This window comes from Zootermopsis nevadensis, unplaced genomic scaffold, assembly GCF_977971745.1.
Source record: "Zootermopsis nevadensis isolate Lab colony 2312 unplaced genomic scaffold, Znev_1.0 Znev_ptg000012l, whole genome shotgun sequence".
Taxonomy (NCBI): domain Eukaryota; kingdom Metazoa; phylum Arthropoda; class Insecta; order Blattodea; family Termopsidae; genus Zootermopsis; species Zootermopsis nevadensis.
Genome location: NW_028259144.1, coordinates 75,763 through 102,052, shown reverse-complemented (window position 1 = coordinate 102,052; position 26,290 = coordinate 75,763). Strand labels below are relative to the sequence as shown.

The window sequence follows — 26,290 nt, the reverse complement described above, 5'->3', positions numbered from 1 at the left end:
TTCGCAGTCAAATCTAGAGCTCATAACGTGACGAGAACAGTCCTAATGTATTTGAATACATTTATACAAAGACTGAATAATGGCTACAGAATTTCATGAAGCTAAACCTACGATGGCTCAATTTTGTGGGCCCTCAGATTTTAATTGGGAAACTTGGATGTTTCCAAGTTAATGTATGTTCAATAATTCTCTTGTGTTTAGATTATTTACGACGCGAAACTTGGTCAGTGGCATTTATGCAGTGTCACAAACGCCTACATTTTGCGTTTTGGACGAATGCTTTGTGTTGAAAAGCATGAAACATTGGGTACTTGGCTAGTAACAGCGGACATAGCGTGGGAACCGCGGCGCGCCATTTGCTTGTCTGGTCTCTGACGTCACTTACCCCAGGTTAAATTTTATATAATTTTATGTGTGTCGAACTTTAAAACCCAAATAATAGGCGTACTAAATATATTTAGTGGCGTCTGCACTTATTATTTTGATCATTAAATGCCGTCCATTTGTTAGATTTAGCTTTAACCGTCACAGGATGTCAGGTGGGGTGACATCTTACGGGCGAAATCGCTCTTCATTTTTTTAATCGCGTAGCATCAGAAAGCCATTAGCCTTCGTAAGGGTGAGACGTGAGCCTGCCTGCAGTCTATCTTGGCCTACAGCGTACGAATCTGGTATTGTAGAATAAGCAACTAGTGTCCATAAGTTGTATTAAATAGTTTACGTGAAATTAATTGTGATTTCGTATTAATAGAGACAAATTAAATGTTTTCGGACACGTCCAAAAGCTACTTCACTTTTCTTTGTATAGTTGGATAAAAAGTAGTTCGTGGTGTGTGCAAATTAGGTCGTGTGAAACAATGAAGAAGTGTTCACTAAAAACGTCGTAACAGTTTCGTGATTTGAAATAACTTCGACTTTGATTTCACGTTGCTCGGTCAACAATTGCAAAATCATTATTCACGATATTCATTCCAACATGGAAAATTACGTGCGAAGTTGGTAGCCATTATGGCGTCTTTTTGCGATGTAGAAATATTAAATATTCAAGTCATTCAGAAATGAAGAACTTTTCCAAAATATTAAATTTGTTTGCCGACTTTTGAGCACGTACACAAAATTACTGCTGACCAGTGGCTTTGTAATCCGCGTAGCCTATAGGAACTGTACCGAGTACACATTAATATGAATAATTAATTAGTTGCAAAAGTGGTAGACATTTTGATTTTTCCGACATGAATATTCAAGCTGATCTGAATTATATTACATATTAATAATGAATGAGTTTTGCAAAGTTTCTAGAAGTTTCTCTTCAAAATTCTGGCGAACGTTTGGGAATCAAATTACTGTAGGACATTAATTGTTGATTGTCATTCTTATGATTTAGTCTAAAAATTCAGTGGTCCCATTGTAAAGTTATTGTCGTAGTTTCATGAAAATAATTTTAAATGCACTTGAGGAGATACTTAAATAATTATTGTGATAATATTATGTCAGTTCGGTTTCATATAAATTGATGAGTACATTTCAGTCAAATAGGGTTACGATGCACTCAGATGTCATTGCTAATATTAAATAGTTTTGTTTTCATATTTATAATCAGCTATTTACATGTGACATTACCGTAAAATGACCTCGCTCGGCTCACTGCTTGTTGCATCCGGAAGGCTCTCGGATAGATTCCCGAGCTGGTACAGAAGGTTTCGTGTTTTTATCCAGTTTCTCAGCGCATAACTAGTCACTGTGTCTTATATTATACTTTATTTTCGAAGCTGCAAAATGATGTGAGCACTAATGTACCAAAGTTAAGTCGTGGGCAATTCTTTTGCTGATCCTGGGATTTGGGATTCGTGCAATAGAATGACGGACAATTGTCTTCCTGTGATTAAATGAAAAAGTTAATTACACTTGAGAAATGTGAAATTCATTTCTTAGGATGTCTGCACCATTCCACCCCTTCAAACTACGTTACATTTTATCTTTACGTCGACACGTTAAATGATTTGTTACATCTTTGCAGCTTTTCCTGTACTCTCGCGTAAAATATTCCCATTATCCATAGAGTCAGGAATTCTTCCACTATTTCATCTTCCAGGATAGGAAACCATGAACACTTTTCATCTCCTCGTAAACTCCCGTCGTTTGTTCTACTTAGGCTACGAAGTCTAAACTGCAGTGCGTTTAAAAAGTTCGGTTCATTGTGTTCAGAATTTGTACAAAACTTGAAACATGTTCTCCTGCACCAACAAATTATTCCCCATTATAGCCAAGGTTCTTGGATTGTGACTGAGTAAGAGCAGTAACTGTCAAATCCGCTGACGTCACGTAAATTAAACATTGATATAAAATTATTTGATGGCAGACTCCACACACGAATCGTACAAATTATCATTCTTTCTGCATGACTAACTCACTAATAAACCTAATAATTCTTTCCTTCTGTGTGCATGGCCGGCGAACACTAACTTTTCATGATTTGTACGTTCTCGTGTGCCCCTGCCATCCGTTGCTTCTTTGAATGTAGACAAATTTTAAATTTCGTTTCGTGAAAGAGCTTAAGAATGAACTTCAGTCGAAATCACGACAGTAAATAAATGGGACCAAAGGCGTCCCCACTCACAAATTCAAGGAATATTATAAAGAGTAGTATGATAATATTAAAAATGTCGCTAAATATGTTACTTGTGATGGGTAGTTGGACAGAACCTTCTATTTAATGTGTTTTGTTCTGAAGTTTCGGTCAGGATTACCACAGTGAAGTTTGCAAATGTTGAACACAGCTTCCATATCAGGTGTTATGTTATCCTGACATATCAATAAGAGCTCTTAATTAATTTACATCTCGACGCTGAGGCTCTCTGTCCCTGTTCCAACTTCTCGATTCTCTTCCACGTCTTCATACATTACAACGTTCTCTGGAAATTCACTGCCACAAAAGAACACGGAAGTTAATTCTCGTCACCAGAAAAACCGAAATTCTACTCCTAGTCCGAACCATTTAACTTAAATTCGGATCTTAACTCCGTTTTAATAATATTCTCCTCCACTCCGAGGCCCCTTAGCTCGTGTCACGTGTTTCCGTGTCAAAGTTTTCTGCTAGGTTTCAAATTCCTTGGGCGTGGCCTTCTTGATGTAATCACAGGAAAGAATAAAATAAATGAAACTCCTTCAACTGATACATCGTTGTTATATCATCATGCTTCGAGTCGAGAATAATTTCAGTTATTGTAGAGTATGAACTTATGTAGGCGTTGCCTTAGTTTTCTAATTTGTTCTGTGCTAGAAAAGATGATTCCATGGACCCGGAATCAAAACTTTAAATAATTCATTTTGACCAAACATCGGACGGCCGTCTTCGCTATGTGAAACTGAATAAAATCACGAAACCAAGCAAAGAGGAGGTTTTTGATCAGAGGAGCTTATGAATGCAACCAGTGGTGGACGGAGCACGGAAAACCAAAACTGTTTTGTTATTGTTAAATTGAGATTTGCAGACATCAGCAACAAATCTTTTTAAAATTGGTTGTCTGTCCATTGAAGAGCCTCCCCCCCCCACAGCTTATATTTTATACGCAACGTGTTATGTATGCTGTCTAAATGCCCAGCCAATCGTAATCATATTGATTTGTTTATGGCTGTGATGTTCTCACACTAAAAGGCCATGTTACACGATCATATAACTTGCCGAATTCGATGGCGCACGCATTCATCGCGAACTAACAGACATGTCGAAATTTCGTAGTTATATCGCGCGGTGTATTACAGGCAGGCAGGCTCTGGTCATTGCGGTAAGATTTTCGATAAACCAGGAAATATAAGAGAATATTTGCTCGTCAGGGATTTCGAAGTGTTTAGTGTTCAGTAAAGATTGGCTCAGAGTTTCGAAAGAGTGTAAAGTCTGTGTGTGAGTGAAGCGGCCCTCTGAGTATTTGTGGTTGTGTTGTGTTGTGTTGTGCCAGCGAGAGACTTCGAACCAGGGACCATGGCAAGAGGAGCAACGCGCAAACAGTAAAGTTAAGAGAAAAAACCAGTGTCGGCCGAACCCCTAGTGGACGAGGACCCATCCGCTGGAGGATGGGCTGGGTGCTCGCGGCAGATCTTGTACGCCATAGCATCGGCACGGTCTTATCAGAGCGGCCAGGCCCCAGGTTGCCAACGATAACCACGTCGGTCCGTGCCAGGCAACTTGTATTTGACGCGGCGCCCGCCACGACTGAGGGCATGTTAGGTTAAGGTCAAGTTGGCAACCCTGTGCACTTTATACTTTTTTTATAGTTTGTAAGTGTCCTCCCTGCCCTCCCCGATAGGTGCCCAAGTTAGGTCGCGTGCACTTAGCTTTTGTGTCCATGGCAATGGACGTTCAGTTAGGAGGGTTTGATATTTCTGTGTGTTTTTTTTTATCACAGGGTGCACAACTTGACAGGTTCGGTCGGCACGACCAATGAAATCAATGCGAGAAGGAGAGACAGACAAAAAGAACTTTTGCATTCTCTTCCTGTGAACAAATCGCATTGCAAGGAAAAAGATTCAGTAAAGCCAAAATACGTATTTTGGTTCTTCAGTCTTTCGCTTCAGTGCTGAAAGATTTGTCTGAATCTGTAAGGTTATTTATTGTCAGGAATTCTGAAGAGAAATATTATGTTTTGTTGTGTGTTTTATTCTGTGAACTGAATTACAGGTTATTCGACGTTAGAGAAAGACATCGATTGTGTTTTTTCTTAAGAAAGCGTAATTCAGCGTTATCGAACGCAGATCAGTTACACGAACATTTTGCGTTTCGTTTGTCCGCGAGAATCGCGGAATTGGCGCCGGAGTTAGGATTTTGCACGACGAAAACTTCGCCGACGTAATAACGCGCTTTGGTTTGAACAAATTAGGAGTTTCGTGTGTTGTTCCGGGCCGCGAATCCGTGTCGCTGTTATTTTTTTCAGGAAGGCGAACTCCTTGCACGGGCGTAAAGGTAAGTGACAGAATAAAGGTGGGTGAGAGGTTCGACGTTGTTTGGTCCTCGTTTCCGACGTTTCGTTCTTCGATTCAGTGAACCGTCATTCCAGCGCGACAAATCTGAATTTCGTGTTCTCGTTTCATTTCCGATCTTATTGCGACGTCGTAAAAGCTCGATAAATTTTAGTCCGCGTTTTCGTTCGCCGAAGTGGATGGCCTGCAGTCGTGTCGCTTCGAAGTTGCGCTTGTCAAAACGGACAACTGCAATGAGCAATCATAAATGGCTACTGAACTCTGCGCATGCGCACAGCAGAAGAGATGAGTCACGGAGTCAACGAACAGCACAGGTAAGTTTTCTGAGTTCGTGTTCTTACTTCCAATGTATGATTGTTGAGCCGTTCTTACAGAAGTCGTTTTGTTTGTTTGTTTGTTTGTTACAGGTCCCGCTCATTTCCTGTGCCTCAACGTGGCGAGCGGGTGAAACAAAGAACGATGCACGCCCGAAATTGGTTTTAGGTTTTGCTTTGACGGAAATCCGTCCATTTTGGTCACACTGTTTCGTCTGTGTGCGGTTATGATTCGTGATTTGCCCAAGTTAATTGTCCTTTAAACGTTTCAATGTTATTTCGCGTCGCCTATTGACACGTGTTCGTCTGTCTTATTTTCTCCAGGTTGTGAGGATTTGAATAGGAGAGTCGACTTATGCACATAAGTGACGTGGAAATTATAATGGAAATGTCCGGGCAGTATTTTACGAAGTTGTGATTCATCGATTTTGATTAACATGGTTCGGGTAATTTGGACAATTACTCGCGGACGGATACGATGAGACTAATGGGTGGTCTTTAAAAAACACAGACGAGGGGGATTGTTTTGGTTTCTTAATTGTGACACTCTGTGGCACTTATAAAAGTGTCAATTATTTGCTTTCATGAATGTACAGAATTTAAAAATTTGACAGGGTGACCAAAAATGCTCGGAATGATGAAAGAACGTTTTAATATTTTGGCCAAGCAACGGAAGTGTGATGATACAAACTTCTGTTAAACCTCTGTTGTGTGACCACAGAGTTGTATTCGTGAATCTGGTAATTTAGAAATTATGGGGATGCATCGTTCCTTGGCCAAACAGGATGAACCTGATAATTTTAAATAATTTCCTGGTCACCAAGCCCTCGTTCACAGCTTCAAATGCATTCAGTATTTAGCTTTTCAAGAAGTTCCCTCTTACAAATCCTGCCATTTCAGTCTGAACCTGTAACCTAGCAACCTTAAATTTATTTTCATGTTAGCGATGTCACGTGTTGAATGTTAACCGAAGAGATTTTCTGAATCTTTCCGAAATTATTCACGTGTCTGTAGTAATAGCAGTGCCTGGATCCAGTTTCTGAAATTTAATGTCTGAAATATTCATTATTATAATAATTTCTCTAACTATACATGAGTCACTTAACTCGACTTTTATCACAAGAATACTTTTAACATTTGCCTTAACGTCACGTATAAGAATTGTGGAATGGAGGGCTTAATGTTCATCAAAAGGTTTCAGGTAACTCGTGTCATCACTAGCTCAAGTTGAATTTTGACATTCTGTGAAAATGATGTACGTAAATCTGTGATTTATCGGAAGGTACTACGCTTGCAGGTACCTGGAGGAACTAACAAAAACCAGGACAGCTCATCCGCAGTCCAATTCTTGAGCACAGGACGTCCAGAACACAGAGCAGAGGGGCTACGCCTTCAACAATTCATCATCACGAAGTTTTATTGTTAACTTGATGCATGTTTTTGGATATTTCCTGGGGATTGAGACGAGCTGCATCCAGTGAGTTTTTCTAGTGTTACAGGATAATGTAAGCAGAGCCAGCGTCTGAAATGTTGTTTTTTTCAACAAAAATATATTTGTTTCGAAAGTGCAATTAGCCTCTTTACCGTCCAGTAAAATGTTAATTTTAACTTTGTCCAGTTAACACAATTTATTCCAGCAGTATCAATACAAATCACATTAAAATTACGCAATTTATAATATTTCTCTTTAGAGTAAATTAAATGTAAAAATACCTTCACGGCGACTACCAAAAACACGTAAATAAAACCGAGCGCCTTACTCCAGACTCCTCCCAGTTCCACAAGAGGCGCCACCATCACCTCGTTTTCATCTCGTGCTACCAAGGTCTCCTACGTCGCACTCGCATAGCAAATTGTGATGAGCATTGACTATTATATTAGGAGCAAACCTTCGTGTGTTTTTAAACATAATTCTCGTGTGTTCTAATTGTGGTGCAATGTATTCAGTACAGCTGTTTCTCTGTCGTTCAATATCCTAGACAAAGCGAGCTCCTGAAACGCTGAGCGATGGATGAACACAAATCTTAGTACTTAGTACATCGTATTTGATTCTGTGTAAATGTTGTTTTGAAATTGATGTTGCTAAAACTTCTGTCACTATTTACGAGATAAATTGTTAGTATTAACTGAAATTATGAATTGTAAAATGGTATAAAAGATACTGGACTGAGAGCTGTGTTTTAAGTCCACCTGACGTCATATTTTCAGGGGCTTAAAATGTCGCCTTTGATACATTTCATTGCCTCATCTTTATCAATTCCTCGTGGCGTCTGTTTCGATTCTGTCTCTGAGAGTTTGTTTCTGTTTTGTGCGGTCGAAATTGGAACTCCATTACGACAACGGAATCATCCAAATTCGAAAGAGTTCAGAGAAAGTTTCGTGCTTTGTGCCACGGTAATTACGAATGCATTTTAGTTACAGTAAATATCTCAGGCGGCGTCTTGATGACTTCCCTTTTCAATTCGTTTAAGAACAAAATTAGCTTTTTCCGTGTTTGATTTTGCTTTTGTCCTGACCTCTGTACATTTACGGTTAGTCTCAATTTCAAGGTCAGAGGCGTACTGCGTGTTTTTGTGCAGTAATTAAAGTTAAGATTCATCCGCGAAAGACTTGCTCGTGTTGTGTTGGTGGACGTGTATTCGCGTTACTAGACTTCTATGTCACTTTTATTAGATTCGATGTACGAATTAAAATAAATGTATGCTTATAAAAAATCCGGACAATTTGTGACCGAATGTCAAAGTATCATAACAATTATGCACTGTCGTCTTCGTTACTTCAATGCTACACGAATATTCAAAATAATAACGTGTAAAATTTACTGCGATGTAACTTAATGAAGCTTCTACAAAGTACAGTCAAATAATTAAATAAATTTAGAGCGTGATGGAGCACGTACACACAGACGTAGTGTTCCGTGCTCCGTGACCGGAGAAACCTAAATGGAGAACAGCCCGTTAAATCGGAAAATGTTGTGGGAGATTTGTCGCCAGTTACGAGAAAAGCTTTGACCTTGGTAGTGCGCGCAGAGCATAAGGAAAATGTTTTCTCAGCTAGAATACGTTCTCACGGCGGGGAGTACGAAGACGCCCGTCTTCTGCGTTGTAGCGCCGCGAAGTCTGGTAGGAGGTCCCTCCTGCCTCCATCATCACGTCGTCTTATCGCCCTGACGATGGAGGCATCAAGCAGCGTCGGTTTGAAGCCACAGATTTACAACCCTCAGACTTCTACAGAGGTCAGAACTGCCGAGGTCAAATCTTTCGCCGTGAGTCAGGAATAATATGCATAGCAGATCGTTACAGATTGCACCGTCCTTTAATTACGAGTCGTAGTTCGTAAGTTTTTCTACGCACTTATTAAGTAGCTGAGCGTTGCCACGTTCAGCGCTGATTAGATCGCTATAGCCCTTATGTCCGGATCCCCTGTTTTCAGTGCACGTGCATCGTGTCTCAAGGTCCCCTCCCCGTCCTCCCCTGCGCCTCATCGTGGGAAATTGCAGGTGTCCGGAGTCTTTTTCTGTAACTTGTTTGTCAACTTGTTTTTCACCTGAAAATAAATAACTAAAGCCTCAGCTGAGGCGATCTTTAATTAAACCCCGTGAACCCAGCAAAAGAGTCTCATAAATCCCTTCATCGAACCCAAACCCACCTTGGCAACAATCTACAAAGAAGAAGGGAACGGTTTCACAACCTCTTCAAATGCCGTGCTTTCAGTTAACAGATGTGTTTATTTATTCACGGTATTTTTAGGTATTTTAATGAATAAGCACAAAATATTACCACAAAATACACAAAATTGAATTTCGTTAAGGCACATACAGAGTAACAGGAAAATGATACAGCTCTAATCAAAGGGGGAACTCAATTCATGTTTCCGAGATAAAATCAAATACAGAATCAGCTTAACAGATCGTAAGCCGGGCCTGAAAGAAGACTTCACGTCTTATAACTGCCTCGAACCTGGACAATACCTCACCAGAATGCGCCACTAACCAGGACGTGGTTAACATAACACATCATTTATTCCGGCCCGAGTCCATTGTGTTACAAGACAGAACAGTTTCATTTCTTCGAGGACACCAGCAGAATCTAAAGTTCTCACGGCGGTAAGAACGAAATTTCTTTCGTTCTGGATTGACCACTGATCGGCGCTGCAACCAAGGACACAGTCGTCATCCTCCACCTTTCCTTCCTCAAGCGCAGAAAAATCAATAACGTCCCGAAGTTCCTCGTCCGCCAGATGGCAGGAGAATGTTGATGTAGACCATGCACGCAGCTAGTTTCAGCTCGCAGACACAGATAGCGCGCGTGTCAACACTTCCACTTCCTGTTCGTACAGCGGATGTAATGACGACGTATATTAATTTGCACGTGTTTAACTATAAGCATAATTCACTATGGCGTGTAATTAGCAAATGGTCATTTTTGGTCCAACAACACAAAGTTTATTCGCGGGAAATCTGTTGTCTCGTCTCAGTAAATAAAGAAATTAATTAATGCCAGACGGCATGACAAAATATCCAAAAGACAGTCGCCTTCCTTTGAATTTTAAGTTAATATTCTTTAACGATGCCATTTTATAATGACTCAACTTTTCGGTTCATAATTAATATATGATATAATGATTACCAGTCCATGAATATTGGTCATCTGGAGAGAACTTTTGACTGTGAAAGAGGCTTAGAGCCTGCCACTTCAAAACCATCGTCAGTACGGGCTTCTACTGCACATTATTCACATAACCGGAAATCTTCTAGAACTATCTAAACAAAAGACGGGAGTCTAACGAAGGTTTATTGCGATTACATTCCAAATTCTTTTGCACTAAAAGGGCTATAAGCTGTGTCTATTTCTTGTTCCTACTTTTTAATTTCTGTTTTGCATGGATCAGAGTCCTTCATCGGAATCCGATAGCAACTTACTCACTCAAGAAATCCACCGCCTTTCATTGAATCCAAAGGTTCATCACCGCCTTCACAAGATTATCCTTATTCAAATTCAACCCACTCTCTAACATTTAACTTCATTACAATCCATTTTAATATTATCCTTCAACTTACTCTTATGTTTCATGGTAAATTTAAAGTGACATAGAAGATGCTGTAGAATTTACTTTTTCTTACAATCTCTGATTGGTTAATTAGGTTAATGAACCTATAATAACTTCACCTAGATTCTAGGTTGTCCCCAGACATTGTGGCAAAGGGAAGGAAACCCCCGTCCTGCCAAGAATTGAAGCCCGAACGCCCAGTTCGTAGCTAGTAGCCTGAAAGAGGCCCCAATCCGGATTGACGGAGGCGTTACTTATATACTTTGTATATCATCTTGGAAATTCAGCGGACGCCGACTTCCTTATGAGCTCGGCGTAAACCGTAGTCAGAAATGTGGGGCGTAAGCGATGCCTTTTCTATTTGTGTAACTTTTCTTTTGAATTCGAATCGTTTCATTGGAAAACAGAGACAGATAACGGCGAACGAATAAAATGTACGGAGAAGAAACAGGGAAGGAGAATAGGAAAAGATGGAGCTGAAACAAGAGGGAACACAATAATAATTGTGATCTTACCTCTCGTTCCATGTGTGGATTTTCCACGGATCTGCGTTCTGACATTCGACAACCGAAACCTCCCAATAGCCGCGATGTACGCGACAGACATTAAGGAGGCTAATAAGTCCTTTGAAAGTGCGACAAAGTTCAAATACTTGGGAAAAACAATAACGATTCAAAATGATGCTCACGAGGAAGTTAGGAGGAGATTAAATTCCGGAAATGCTTGCTACTTCTCAGTTCAAAATATTTTGTCTTCCCGTCTGATTTCTAAGAACCTGAAGATTAAAGTATACAAAATACTAATTTTGCCTGTTGTGTGGTATGGGTGCGAAACATGGTCAATTTCGTTGACATTACTGTGTTGAATATTTCGGGCACAAACCTGGGTCCACATTTTCGCCTTCCGCTGTTATGTTATGGCAGTGAGCGTCAGTGTGGACCCGGCATTAAGAGGCCGAGAAGTGAAAATGAAACTTAAAGATAAAAAGAAGAAGACAGAGCTAAGACTCGAGAACAAGTGTCCATATCCAGAAAATCATTCCGTACCGAGCATATTTTATTAGCCACGTGATCTAATTAGAGGTTTGTGGCGACTATTACCGATTGGGTACAAAATACTTTGTGGGGTGGAGTTATTTTATCACGTGCTCGTGGCTGATTTTCTAAAGACATACGTAATTTAGTATTTAAGAAGAGCCGGTTATTTCGACAGGCTTCTGTACGCTGTCAGAATTTTCGTTCACTGTTTAACGTTCAAATGCGGCAGGCAAACTTTTTAAATTTTGGGACTTTACTGAGTTACGATGCAACTGACCATGAATGCAGAATGCAACGTGCGTGTTATTTCAACAATTTTAGCGTTCGTGAATTTCTTGTCACAGTGAACTTACTAAAACTGCAGCTGTGGTGGCTTGCTTGGTGACACACGCTATGCGACTCCACCCCCATTTAAAAGAAGGTTGAGCTGAAACAGGGTGTTTCATGTTAATTGTCGTTGAAATAAAATTTACTGTGCGTTAGATGTATAACACACCTCTTTCGATCTTTACTTTTTATGTATGAGGGGATGGTTATTCATGTAATAAATGTTTCGAACCCCCTCTGAGCTTAAGATTATGGCAGAGCAGATCTCTATCTATCTACCTGTCCGAAAGTCCATCCACCTGTCTTTATTATCCAGAGTTTCCGCATAAAACACAGTAACTAAGTACAACAGCAGAGCATACAGGCTTGGATTCAAACCAGTAACCTGCCGAGTACGAACCCCATTCCACAGCGCCCAGTTCCCAAGCCGCGCGTCGATGCCTGTTCGTTGCTTGGTTCTCAGCGTCAATAACAAATATAATGCTCCATGCGCTGTGATCTAATAGGGCAAACCACGGAAGTCAAGAATACTTTTCCAGAAGTCAGATTTCTTGAATAGCCCAGCGACTATTACATTGTCAAGAAGCATTCTGTTCTATAGTTTGTTTCGCAGTCAAATCTAGAGCTCATAACGTGACGAGAACAGTCCTAATGTATTTGAATACATTTATACAAAGACTGAATAATGGCTACAGATTTTCATGAAGCTAAACCTACGATGGCTCAATTTTGTGGGCCCTCAGATTTTAATTGGGAAACTTGGATGTTTCCAAGTTAATGTATGTTCAATAATTCTCTTGTGTTTGGATTATTTACGACGCGAAACTTGGTCAGTGGCATTTATGCAGTGTCACAAACGCCTACATTTTGCGTTTTGGGCGAATGCTTTGTGTTGAAAAGCTTGAAACATTGGGTACTTGGCTAGTAACAGCGGAGGGATACAGAGTGACATAGCGTGGGAACCGCGGCGCGCCATTTGCTTGTCTGGTCTCTAACGTCACTTACCCCAGGTTAAAATTTATATAATTTTATGTGTGTCGAACTTTAAAACCCAAATAATAGGCGTACTAAATATATTTAGTGACGTCTGCACTTATTATTTTGATCATTAAATGCCGTCCGTTTGTTAGATTTAGCTTGAACCGTCACAGGATGTCAGGTGGGGTGACATCTTACGGGCGAAATCGCTCTTCATTTTTTTAATCGCGTAGCATCAGAGAGCCATTAGCCTTCGTAAGGGTGAGACGTGAGCCTGCCTGCAGTCTATCTTGGCCTACATCGTACGAATCTGGTATTGTAGAATAAGCAACTAGTGTTCATAAGTTGTATTAAATAGTTTACGTGAAATTAATTGTGATTTCGTATTAATAGAGACAAATTAAATGTTCTCGGAAACGTCCAAAAGCTACTTCACTTTTCTTTGTATAGTTGGATAAAAAGTAGTTCGTGGTGTGTGCAAATCAGGTCGTGTGAAACAATGAAGAAGTGTTCACTAAAAACGTCGTAACAGTTTCGTGATTTGAAATAACTTCGACTTTGATTTCACGTTGCTCGGTCAACAATTGCAAAATCATTATTCACGATATTCATTCCAACATGGAAAATTACGTGCGAAGTTGGTAGCCATTATGGCGTCTTTTTGCGATGTAGAAATATTAAATATTCAAGTCATTCAGAAATGAAGAACTTTTCCAAAATATTAAATTTGTTTGCCGACTTTTGAGCACGTACACAAAATTACTGCTGACCAGTGGCTTTGTAATCCGCGTAGCCTATAGGAACTGTACCGAGTACACATTAATATGAATAATTAATTAGTTGCAAAAGTGGTAGACATTTTGATTTTTCCGACATGAATATTCAAGCTGATCTGAATTATATTACATATTAATAATGAATGAGTTTTGCAAAGTTTCTAGAAGTTTCTCTTCAAAATTCTGGCGAACGTTTGGGAATCAAATTACTGTAGGACATTAATTGTTGATTGTCATTCTTATGATTTAGTCTAAAAATTCAGTGGTCCCATTGTAAAGTTATTGTCGTAGTTTCATGAAAATAATTTTAAATGCACTTGAGGAGATACTTAAATAATTATTGTGATAATATTATGTCAGTTCGGTTTCATATAAATTGATGAGTACATTTCAGTCAAATAGGGTTACGATGCACTCAGATGTCATTGCTAATATTAAATAGTTTTGTTTTCATATTTATAATCAGCTATTTACATGTGACATTACCGTAAAATGACCTCGCTCGGCTCACTGCTTGTTGCATCCGGAAGGCTCTCGGATAGATTCCCGAGCTGGTACAGAAGGTTTCGTGTTTTTATCCAGTTTCTCAGCGCATAACTAGTCACTGTGTCTTATATTATACTTTATTTTCGAAGCTGCAAAATGATGTGAGCACTAATGTACCAAAGTTAAGTCGTGGGCAATTCTTTTGCTGATCCTGGGATTTTGGATTCGTGCAATAGAATGACGGACAATTGTCTTCCTGTGATTAAATGAAAAAGTTAATTACACTTGAGAAATGTGAAATTCATTTCTTAGGATGTCTGCACCATTCCATCCCTTCAAATTACGTTGCATTTTATCTTTACGTCGACACGTTAAATGATTTGTTACATCTTTGCAGCTTTTCCTGTACTCTCGCGTAAAATATTCCCATTATCCATAGAGTCAGGAATTCTTTCACTATTTCATCTTCCAGGATAGGAAACCATGAACACTTTTCATCTCCTCGTAAACTCCCGTCGTTTGTTCTACTTAGGCTACGAAGTCTAAACTGCAGTGCGTTTAAAAAGTTCGGTTCATTGTGTTCAGAATTTGTACAAAACTTGAAACATGTTCGCCTGCACCAACAAATTATTCCCCATTATAGCCAAGGTTCTTGGATTGTGACTGAGTAAGAGCAGTAACTGTCAAATCCGCTGACGTCACGTAAATTAAACATTGATATAAAATTATTTGATGGCAGACTCCACACACGAATCGTACAAATTATCATTCTTTCTGCATGACTAACTCACTAATAAACCTAATAATTCTTTCCTTCTGTGTGCATGGCCGGCGAACACTAACTTTTCATGATTTGTACGTTCTCGTGTGCCCCTGCCATCCGTTGCTTCTTTGAATGTAGACAAATTTTAAATTTCGTTTCGTGAAAGAGCTTAAGAATGAACTTCAGTCGAAATCACGACAGTAAATAAATGGGACCAAAGGCGTCCCCACTCACAAATTCAAGGAATATTATAAAGAGTAGTATGATAATATTAAAAATGTCGCTAAATATATTACGTGTGATGGGTAGTTGGACAGAACCTTCTATTTAATGTGTTTTGTTCTGAAGTTTCGGTCAGGATTACCACAGTGAAGTTTGCAAATGTTGAACACAGCTTCCATATCAGGTGTTATGTTATCCTGACATTTCAATAAGAGCTCTTAATTAATTTACACCTCGACGCTGAATCTCTTTGTCCCTGTTTCGACTTCTCGATTCTCTTCCACGTCTTCATACATTACAACGTTTTCGGGAAATTCACTGCCACAAAAGAACACGGAAGTTAATTCTCGTCACCAGAAAAACCGAAATTCTACTCCTAGTCCGAACCATTTACCTTAAATTCGGATCTTAACTCCGTTTTAATAATATTCTCCTCCACTCCGAGGCCCCTTAGCTCGTGTCACGCGTTTCCGTGTCAAAGTTTTCTGCTAGGTTTCAAATTCCTTGGGCGTGGCCTTCTTGATGTAATCACAGGAAGGAATGAAATAAATGAAACTCCTTTAACTGATACATCGTTGTTATATCATCATGCTTCGAGTCGAGAATAATTTCAGTTATTGTAGAGTATGAACTTATGTAGGCGTTGCCTTAGTTTTCTAATTTGTTCTGTGCTAGAAAAGATGATTCCATGGACCCGGAATCAAAACTTTAAATAATTCATTTTGACCAAACATCGGACGGCCGTCTTCGCTATGTGAAACTGAATAAAATCACGAAACCAAGCAAAGAGGAGGTTTTTGATCAGAGGAGCTTATGAATGCAACCAGTGGTGGACGGAGCACGGAAAACCAAAACTGTTTTGTTATTGTTAAATTGAGATTTGCAGACATCAGCAACAAATCTTTTTAAAATTGGTTGTCTGTCCATTGAAGAGCCTCCCCCCCCCCCCCACAGCTTATATTTTATACGCAACGTGTTATGTATGCTGTCTAAATGCCCAGCCAATCGTAACCATATTGATTTGTTTATGGCTGTGATGTTCTCACACTAAAAGGCCATGTTACACGATCATATAACTTGCCGAATTCGATGGCGCACGCATTCATCGCGAACTAACAGACATGTCGAAATTTCGTAGTTATATCGCGCGGTGTATTACAGGCAGGCAGGCTCTGGTCATTGCGGTAAGATTTTCGATAAACCAGGAAATATAAGAGAATATTTGCTCGTCAGGGATTTCGAAGTGTTTAGTGTTCAGTAAAGATTGGCTCAGAGTTTCGAAAGAGTGTAAAGTCTGTGTGTGAGTGAAGCGGCCCTCTGAGTATTTGTGGTTGTGTTGTGTTGTGTTGTGTTGTGCCAGCGAGAGACTTCGAACCAGGGACCATGGCAAGAGGAGCAACGCGCAAACAGTAAAGTTAAGAGAAAAAACCAGTGTCGGCCGAACCCCTAGTGGACGAGGACCCATCCGCTGGAGGATGGGCTGGGTGCTCGCGGCAGATCTTGTACGCCATAGCATCGGCACGGTCTTATCAGAGCGGCCAGGCCCCAGGTTGCCAACGATAACCACGTCGGTCCGTGCCAGGCAACTTGTATTTGACGCGGCGCCCGCCACGACTGAGGGCATGTTAGGTTAAGGTCAAGTTGGCAACCCTGTGCACTTTATACTTTTTTTTATAGTTTGTAAGTGTCCTCCCTGCCCTCCCCGATAGGTGCCCAAGTTAGGTCGCGTGCACTTAGCTTTTGTGTCCATGGCAATGGACGTTCAGTCAGGAGGGTTTGATATTTCTGTGTGTTTTTTTTATCACAGGGTGCACAACTTGACAGGTTCGGTCGGCACGACCAATGAAATCAATGCCAGAAGGAGAGACAGACAAAAAGAACTTTTGCATTCTCTTCCTGTGAACAAATCGCATTGCAAGGAAAAAGATTCAGTAAAGCCAAAATACGTAATTTGGTTCTTCAATCTTTCGCTTCAGTGCTGAAAGATTTGTCTGAATCTGTAAGGTTATTTATTGTCAGGAATTCTGAAGAGAAATATTATGTTTTGTTGTGTGTTTTATTCTGTGAACTGAATTACAGGTTATTCGACGTTAGAGAAAGACATCGATTGTGTTTTTTCTTAAGAAAGCGTAATTCAGCGTTATCGAACGCAGATCAGTTACACGAACATTTTGCGTTTCGTTTGTCCGCGAGAATCGCGGAATTGGCGCCGGAGTTAGGATTTTGCACGACGAAAACTTCGCCGACGTAATAACGCGCTTTGGTTTGAACAAATTAGGAGTTTCGTGTGTTGTTCCGGGCCGCGAATCCGTGTCGCTGTTATTTTTTTCAGGAAGGCGAACTCCTTGCACGGGCGTAAAGGTAAGTGACAGAATAAAGGTGGGTGAGAGGTTCGACGTTGTTTGGTCCTCGTTTCCGACGTTTCGTTCTTCGATTCAGTGAACCGTCATTCCAGCGCGACAAATCTGAATTTCGTGTTCTCGTTTCATTTCCGATCTTATTGCGACGTCGTAAAAGCTCGATAAATTTTAGTCCGCGTTTTCGTTCGCCGAAGTGGATGGCCTGCAGTCGTGTCGCTTCGAAGTTGCGCTTGTCAAAACGGACAACTGCAGTGAGCAATCAGAAATGGCTACTAAACTCTGCGCATGCGCACAGCAGAAGAGATGAGTCACGGAGTCAACGAACAGCACAGGTAAGTTTTCTGAGTTCGTGTTCTTACTTCCAATGTATGATTGTTGAGCCGTTCTTACAGAAGTCGTTTTGTTTGTTTGTTTGTTTGTTACAGTTCCCGCTCATTTCCTGTGCCTCAACGTGGCGAGCGGGTGAAACAAAGAACGATGCACGTCCGAAATTGGTTTTCGGTTTTACTTTGACGGAAATCCGTCCATTTTGGTCACACTGTTTCGTCTGTGCGCGGTTATGATTCGTGATTTGCCCAAGTTAATTGTCCTTTAACCGTTTTAATATTATTTCGCGTCGCCTATTGACACGTGTTCGTCTGTCTTATTTTCTCCAGGTTGTGAGGATTTGAATAGGAGAGTCGACTTATGCACATAAGTGACGTGGAAATTATAATGGAAATGTCCAGGCAGTATTTTACGAAGTTGTGATTCATCGATTTTGATTAACATGGTTCGGGTAATTTGGACAATTACTCGCGGACGGATACGATGAGACTAATGGGTGGTCTTTAAAAAACACAGACGAGGGGGATTGTTTTGGTTTCTTAATTGTGACACTCTGTGGCACTTATAAAAGTGTCAATTATTTGCTTTCATGAATGTACAGAATTGAAAAATTTGACAGGGTGACCAAAAATGCTCGGAATGATGAAAGAACGTTTTGATATTTTGGCCAAGCAACGGAAGTGTGATGATACAAACTTCTGTTAAACCTCTGTTGTGTGACCACAGAGTTGTATTCGTGAATCTGGTAATTTAGAAATTATGGGGATGCATCGTTCCTTGGCCAAACAGGATGAACCTGATAATTTTAAATAATTTCCTGGTCACCAAACCCTCGTTCACAGCTTCAAATGCATTCAGTTTTTAGCTTTTCAAGAAGTTCCCTCTTACAAATCCTGCCATTTCAGTCTGAACCTGTAACCTAGCAACCTTAAATTTATTTTCATGTTAGCGATGTCATGTGTTGAATGTTAACCGAAGAGATTTTCTGAATCTTTCCGAAATTATTCACGTGTCTGTAGTAATAGCAGTGCCTGGATCCAGTTTCTGAAATTTAATGTCTGAAATAGTCATTCTTATAAGAATTTCTCTAACTATACATGAGTCAATTAACTCGACTTTTATCACAAGAATAATTTTAACATTTGCCTTAACGTCACGTATAAGAATTGTGGAATGGAGGGCTTAATGTTCATCAAAAGGTTTCAGGTAACTCGTGTCATCCCTAGCTCAAGTTGAATTTTGACACTCTGTGAAAATGATGTACGTAAATCTGTGATTTATCGGAAGGTACTGCGCCTGCAGGTACTTGGAACAACTAACAAAAACCAGGACAGCTCATCCGCAGTCCAATTCTTGAGCACAGGACGTCCAGAACACAGAGCAGAGGGGCTACGCCTTCAACAATTCATCATCACGAAGTTTTGTTGTTAACTTGATGCATGTTTTTGGATATTTCCTGGGGATTGAATTAGTTTTTCTAGTGTTACAGGATAATGTAAGCAGAGCCAGCGTCTGAAATGTTGTTTTTTCAACAAAAATATATTTGTTTCGAAAGTGCAATTAGCCTCTTTACCGTCCAGTAAGATGTTAATTTTAACTTTGTCCAGTTAACACAGTTTATTCCAGCAGAATCAATACAAATCACATTAAAATTACGCAATTTATAATATTTCTCTTTAGAGTAAATTAAATGTAAAAATACCTTCACGGCGACTACCAAAAACACGTAAATAAAACCGAGCGCCTTACTCCAGACTCCTCCCAGTTCCACAAGAGGCGCCACCATCACCTCGTTTTCATCTCGTGCTACCAAGGTCTCCTACGTCGCACTCGCATAGCAAATTATGATGAGCATTGACTATTATATTAGGAGCAAACCTTCGTGTGTTTTTAAACATAATTCTCGTATGTTCTAATGGTGGTGCAATGTATTCAGTACAGCTGTTTCTCTGTCGTTCAATATCCTAGAAACAAAGCGAGCTCCTGAAACGCTGAGCGATGGATGAACACAAATCTTAGTACTTAGTACATCGTATTTGATTCTGTGTAAAAATGTTGTTTTGAAATTGATGTTGCTAAAACTTCTGTCATTATTTACGAGATAAATTGTTAGTATTAACGGAAATTATGAATTGTAAAATAGTATCAAAGATTCTGGACTGAGAGCTGTGTTTTAAGTCCACCTGACGTCATATTTTCAGGGGCTTAAAATGTCGCCTTTGATACATTTCATTGCCTCTTCTTTCTCAATTCCTCGTGGCGTCTGTTTCGTCTCTGTCTCTGAGAGTTTGTTTCTGTTTTGTGCGGTCGAAATTGGAACTCCATTACGACAACTGAATCATCCAAATTCGAAAGAGTTCAGAGAAAGTTTCGTGCTTTGTGCCACGGTAATTACGAATGCATTTTAGTTACAGTAAATATCTCAGGCGGCGTCTTGATGACTTCCCTTTTCAATTCGTTTAAGAACAAAATTAACTTTTTCCGTGTTTGATTTTGCCATTTTCCTAACCTCTGTACATTTACGGTTGGTCTCAATTTCAAGGTCAGAGGCGTACTGCGTGTTTTTGTGCAGTAATTAAAGTTAAGATTCATCCGCGAAAGACTTGCTCGTGTTGTGTTGGTGGACGTGTATTCGCGTTAATAGACTTCTATGTCACTTTTATTATATTCGATGTAAAACAGGGCAATTGATAGTACGAATTAAAATAAATGTATGCTTATAAAAAATCCGGACAATTTGTGACCGAATGTCAAAGTATCATAATAATTATACACTGTCGTCTTCGTTACTTCAATGCTACACGAATATTCAAAATAATAACGTGTAAAATTTACTGCGATGTAACTTAATGAAGCTTCTACAAAGTACAGTCAAATAATTAAATAACTTTAGAGCGTGATGGAGCACGTACACACAGACGTAGTGTTCCGTGACCGGAAAAACCTAAATGGAGAACAGCCCGTTAAATCGGAAAATGTTGTGGGAGATTTGTCGCCAGTTACGAGAAAAGGAGAAAAGCTTTGACCTTGGTAGTGCGCGCAGAGCATAAGGAAAATGTTTTCTCAGCTAGAATACGTTCTCACGGCGGGGAGTACGAAGACGCCCGTCTTCTGCGTTGTAGCGCCGCGAAGTCTGGTAGGAGGTCCCTCCTGCCTCCATCATCACGTCGTCTTATCGCCCTGACGATGGAGGCATCAAGCAGCGACCAGATATACTACGTCGGTTTGAAGCCGCAGATTTACAACCCTCAGACTTTTAGAGAGGTCAGAACTGCCGAGGTCAAATCTTTCGCCCTGAGTCAGGAATAATATGCATAGCAGATCGTTACAGATTGCACAGTCCTTTAATTACGAGTCGTAGTTCGTGAGTTTTTTTCTACGCACTTGTTAAGTAGCTGAGCGTTGCCACGTACAGCGCTGATTAGATCGCTTTAGCCTTTATGTCCGGATCCCTTGTTTTCAGCTGCACTTGTATCGTGTCTCAAGGTCCCCTCCCCGTCCTCCCCTGCGCCTCATCGTGGGAAATTGCAGGTGTCCGGAGTCTTTTTCTGTAACTTGTTTGTCAACTTGTTTTTCACCTGAAAATAAATAACTAAAGCCTCAGCTGAGGGATCTTTAATTAAACCCCGTAAACCCAGCAAAAGAGTCCCATAAATCCCTTCATCGAACCCAAACCCACCTTGGCAACAAAGCAAAGAAGAAAGCGAACGGTTACACAACCTCTTCAAATGCCATGCTTTCAGCTAACAGATGTATTTATTTATTCGCGGTATTTTGTAAGGTACTTTTAGGTATTTTAATGAATAAGCACAAAATATTACCACAAAATACACAAAACTAGGAACTTGATTTAAGTTAAGGCACATACGGAGTAATGGAAAAATGAGACAGCTCTAATCAAACGGGGAATTCGAAGTATCTTTAGGAGATAAAATCGAATACAGAATCAGCTTAACAGATGATAAGCCGGGCCTGAACGAAGACTACGCCTTCTAACTGCCTGGTACCTCGACAATACCTCACCAGAATGCGCCACTAACCAGGACGTGGTTAACATAACACATCATTTATTCCGGCCCGAGTCCATTGTGTTACAAGACAGAACAGTTTCATTTCTTCGAGGATACCAGCAGAATCTAAAGTTCTCACGGCGGTAAGAACGAAATTTCTTTCGTTCTGGATTGACCACTGATCGGCGCTGCAAACCAAGGACAAAGTCTTTCCTTCCTCAAGCGCAGAAAAATCAATAACGTCCCGAAGTTCCTCGTCCGACAGATGGCAGGAGAGTGTTGATGTAGACCGTGCACGCAGCTAGTTTCAGCTCGCAGACACAGATAGCGCGCGTGTCAACACTTCCACTTCCTGTTCGTACGGCGCATGTAATGATGACGTATATTGATTTGCACGTGTTTAACTATAAACATAATTCACTATGGCATGTAATTAGCAAATGGTCATTTTTGGTCCAACAACACAAAGTTTATTCGCGGGAAATCTGTTGTCTCGTCTCAGTAAATAAAGAAATAAATTAATGCCAGACTGCGTGACCAAATATCCAAAAGACAGTCGCCTTCCTTTGAATTTTAAGTTAATATTCATTAACGATGCCATTTTATAATGTCTCAACTTTTCGGTTCATAATTAATATATGATATAATGATTACCAGTCAATGGCCCATGAATATTGGTCATTTGGAGAGAAATTTTAACTGTGAAAGAGGCTTAGAGCCTGCCACTTCAAAACCATCGTCAGTATAGGCTTCTACTGCACATTCTTCACTTAACCGGAAATCTTCTAGAACTATCTAAACAAAAGACGGAGCCTAACGAAGGTTTATTGCGATTACATACGAAATTCTTTCGCACTAAAAGGGCTATAAGCTGTCTATTTCTTCTTCCTACTTTTTAATTTCTGTTTTGCATGGATCAGAGTCCTTCATCGGAATCACTCAAGAAATTCATTGAATCCAAAGGTTCATCACCGTGTTCACAAGATTATCCTTATTCAAATTCAACCCACTCTCTAACATTTAACTTCATTACAATCCATTTTAATATTATCCTTCAACTTACTCTTATGTTTCAGGGTAAATTTAAAGTGACATAGAAGATGCTGTAGAATCTATTTTTCTTACAATCTCTGATTGATTAATTAGGTTAATGGACGTTTAATAACTTCACCTAGATTCTAGGTTGTCCCCAGACATTGTGGAAAAGGGAAGGAAACCCCCGTCCTGCCAAGAATTGAAGCCCGAACGCCCAGTTCGTAGCTAGTAGCCTGAAAGAAACGTCGTGCCATTTCAGAGGCCCCAATCCGGATTGACGGAGGCGTTACTTATATACTTTGTATATCATCTTGGAAATTCAGCGGACGCCGACTTCCTTATGAGCTCGGCGTAAACCGTAGTCAGAAATGTGGGGCGAACGCGATGCCTTTTCTAATAAAGTAACTTTTCTTTTGAATTCGAATCGTTTCATTGGAAAACAGAGACAGACAACGGCGAACGAATAAAATGTACGGAGAAGAAACATGGATCTGAAACAAGAGGGAACACAATAATAATTGTGATGTTACCTCTCGTTCGATGTTTGTCTTTTCCACGGATCTGCGTTCTGGCATTCGACAACCGAAACCTCCCAATCGCAACCCACACCGAGGAGTCGCAATATATCGGTACAACCCCCCACGCCTCCACCCCAACCCGCGTTATTAGAGCCAAGGACTGGAAGGAGGGGAAGAATGGAGACAGAGCCCTTGGGCAAATCATCTCTTTTATTTTACCTCCTGTAGCAGAAATTTCTTTTCCGAAGTATCGCCGTTGTCATGCGAGCAGAACGACGCTGTAAACGTTGGATTTAAAATTTAAATGTTGACGAGTATACTCGTCACTACATTTAAGATTTATTTATAAACGAAGTTGTAACATTTGATTTTTTGTGTTTGTTTGTAACAAGATTTATGAAGCCAACGCTCATATTTGCGGTGTAGAACGGTCATCAGACACTGAGATCACTGGTTCGAATCCCGCTGACGACATTTTCGCCTTGCAGCTGCGCATTTTGCGACGAGCTCATTCCGCGTCTACCGTCAGAGGATTAAAAGGACGAGTTTCTCACACGCGAAAATATTTCCACACTACTTTCAAATCCTGTACACCATCTCGTGCATTTTGCAAGAGGACTTCAATGACTGTCGGCCATCTTCATAAACCGTTGTCATGTGGTCCACGGTTCACATAGAACAGGTCAGTAGGAATGACCTTTTATTCCTTGCATTGGGTTCAGACTCTGACCACTAAAAGGTCCACGGCCGTGTTCCTGGTTTTTGCGCCATGTAGAGTAGGCGACTAGCAGCGTCAAAGACAAATGTTTCGGAGACTAACTCTGTTTCCATCATCATGTTAAGTTAATGTAATTCACCGATGAGTCCGTGACACCGTTTCAACTTGCAACAACTGCCGACTCCTCTCAAAAGAAGTCTGCGTTTCAAATATATTAATTTCCCCCACTCATTCCGAAATCTGAGATTTTGTAACATCATTGGTTGGACTTCCCGCTTAGATTTGTGATTGGTGGAATATTTTAAATTCAAGTCTCTGATTGGTCGGTTCGATACCCGAGGCCAACTGTTACAGTTTACATCGCGTGGAGACGCTAGGTCACTTATGCCTACTTTTGCATTAACCCAATTAATAGGGGTCGGACCTCCCAGGGGCGAAATACTGCAATGGCCAGTTGAAAGAAGTTTCGAACTTCCTGGATGTGGATTTTTCGAAAGGACAGCTGACATTGCTTCGTCCTTGATGGGCGGTCATAGTCCGAGCTCGACCTCATGGCTAGACGATTACAGTTGGTTCTTCCTCAGGCACATGGCACAACTCGGCCAAATTTAATTTTGCAATTTTTTAAATAAGACACGTAGATCAGAAATCGATACAAAATTCACAGTCTGTTGCCTTCATAATGACGTTTTTGTAAACGATGTTCATGAAGCAAGAACATTTAATCATGACGGTTTCGTAACTCGAAACATGTCGCCACAAGTGGATTCATTTAATACAAGACGTAAAGAGAAACTGCTGTGTGTTGATGAATGGTAATTTTTTAGATAAAATTAAACGTTTTTAAAATAATTAATTTCAATAAAACTTCTTGAGCAGAAAATAACGAGAAGAAATAATTTTTCCTTCTTTGCTGCAAACAAAATTTCTCTTTATTTTATGTTTTTGTAGCTACTACACCAATTCCTAGTTTTCTACATTATTTTCAACAACAACAACAACTGTGTCGTGAAGAATTGCACCAGCTCAGTGACTTCGCTGCCCTCCCGCGAGCGCCGCTCCAATTAAGGCCTATCCGTGTATTCAATGAGAGTCGGAGATCCTCGCCCACCGACTGAATCTATGTCAAGGTATCCAGAGAAAACCTTGAACTCTTTCCACGCACCAAAGTAAGAAACGATGTAACCACACCAGGTTCAAACCCGTCGCTACATCAACAGAAGGAGTGTTACGTTTCTCCTTCAACATTTTTTTACGTTTCTCCTCCATTAATTTCTCTCTGTATTTGTAGGCGTAATCGCTTGCATTCGGTAGGTTCTCGATGACACAAGTCGACATCCCGGATCTACAAACATTCATGTCTGCCGCCTTGTCCCTGCAATTTGAAATATTAAAAGTGAAAACAAATTCTCTTTCATCGTCCATTAATATAATCTACACTCAATATAATTTTTATCACATTTCGCAGACACAGTTACAGAAAATATGTGTGTATATATACTTGTACTTTTGGGGTTTTAAAATATCAGAGATTTCGGTGTAGAATGTAGAGATTGTGTTTTTGTGTGTGTGTGAGAGAGAGAGAGACAGGCAGAAGTTATTGACCATTTAGTTTGGTTAAAGATTGTTGACCTGGAAATGAAATGATATGTCTGTTTGGTGTTCGTTGACCACCTTGGCTGCTCCCTCATAAATATATTTTTACATAACCCCTCCTTCCTCTCATTTTGGGCTCCCATATCGCACCCACGAAAACCCTCAGTTATTTTTTAGAGCGCAGAAATCAGGAAGGAAATGCATACAATACGAAACCCGTGTCTCCCCTCCTTTTATTTCTAGACCTTCTTACTACTGTAAGAATCCGTGCTGAAATGGAAGGGAGAGGACTTTAAGTGGTACAGCTCTTTTGCCAGATGTTTGTTAAAATATTAGATGTTCGAGCCGTCTGTGAGTGAAGATTCCTTTGCGTATGATTCTTGGAGGTAGAACGTAGCTTTGTTTGTTGCACGTTTTATTGATCTTGTTATTGGGTATTCAATCAGCATATGATCATCATGTTGAAGGGGTCCCGGGATCTTAATAAACATTGTGACCTCAATCAGAAATTGCTGGCAATTCAGTAATCAGCGTGCACTAAAACTCATCTCGTAAAACTGTTTAATGACGTAATGTCAGATACAAAAGAAATGTTTTTGTAGAATTGCTCTCTTTATTTTGTTGTTTCTACTTGTTACATTGAGATTGCTGCTGCTGGTGTCATGGAGAGATGTTTCCTCAAGGTAAAACATTTAGGTGGGCTCTCCTTTACTTAGTGGGGAATCCCCACGTCCACTCAAAGTATTTGCGACCAGGTTGGTGGCCCCAGCACCCTGCCAGTTTCTCATAATAACTAGCTC

General features: G+C 40.2%; 2 long non-coding RNA genes across 2 annotated transcripts; one reads left to right on the top strand and one right to left on the bottom strand.

Annotated features, from left to right (window-relative positions):
• Positions 1 to 19,055: 19,055 nt before the first annotated feature.
• Positions 19,056 to 21,423, bottom strand: LOC147873918 (uncharacterized). The gene is made up of 2 exons (XR_015534862.1): positions 21,293 to 21,423; positions 19,056 to 21,191 (listed from the first exon to the last, which is right to left on the bottom strand). It is a non-coding gene; the product is annotated as an uncharacterized LOC147873918 (long non-coding RNA).
• Positions 21,424 to 21,705: 282 nt separating this feature from the next.
• Positions 21,706 to 25,551, top strand: LOC147873917 (uncharacterized). Its single transcript, XR_015534861.1, has 2 exons — positions 21,706 to 23,858; positions 24,846 to 25,551. It is a non-coding gene; the product is annotated as an uncharacterized LOC147873917 (long non-coding RNA).
• Positions 25,552 to 26,290: the final 739 nt, after the last annotated feature.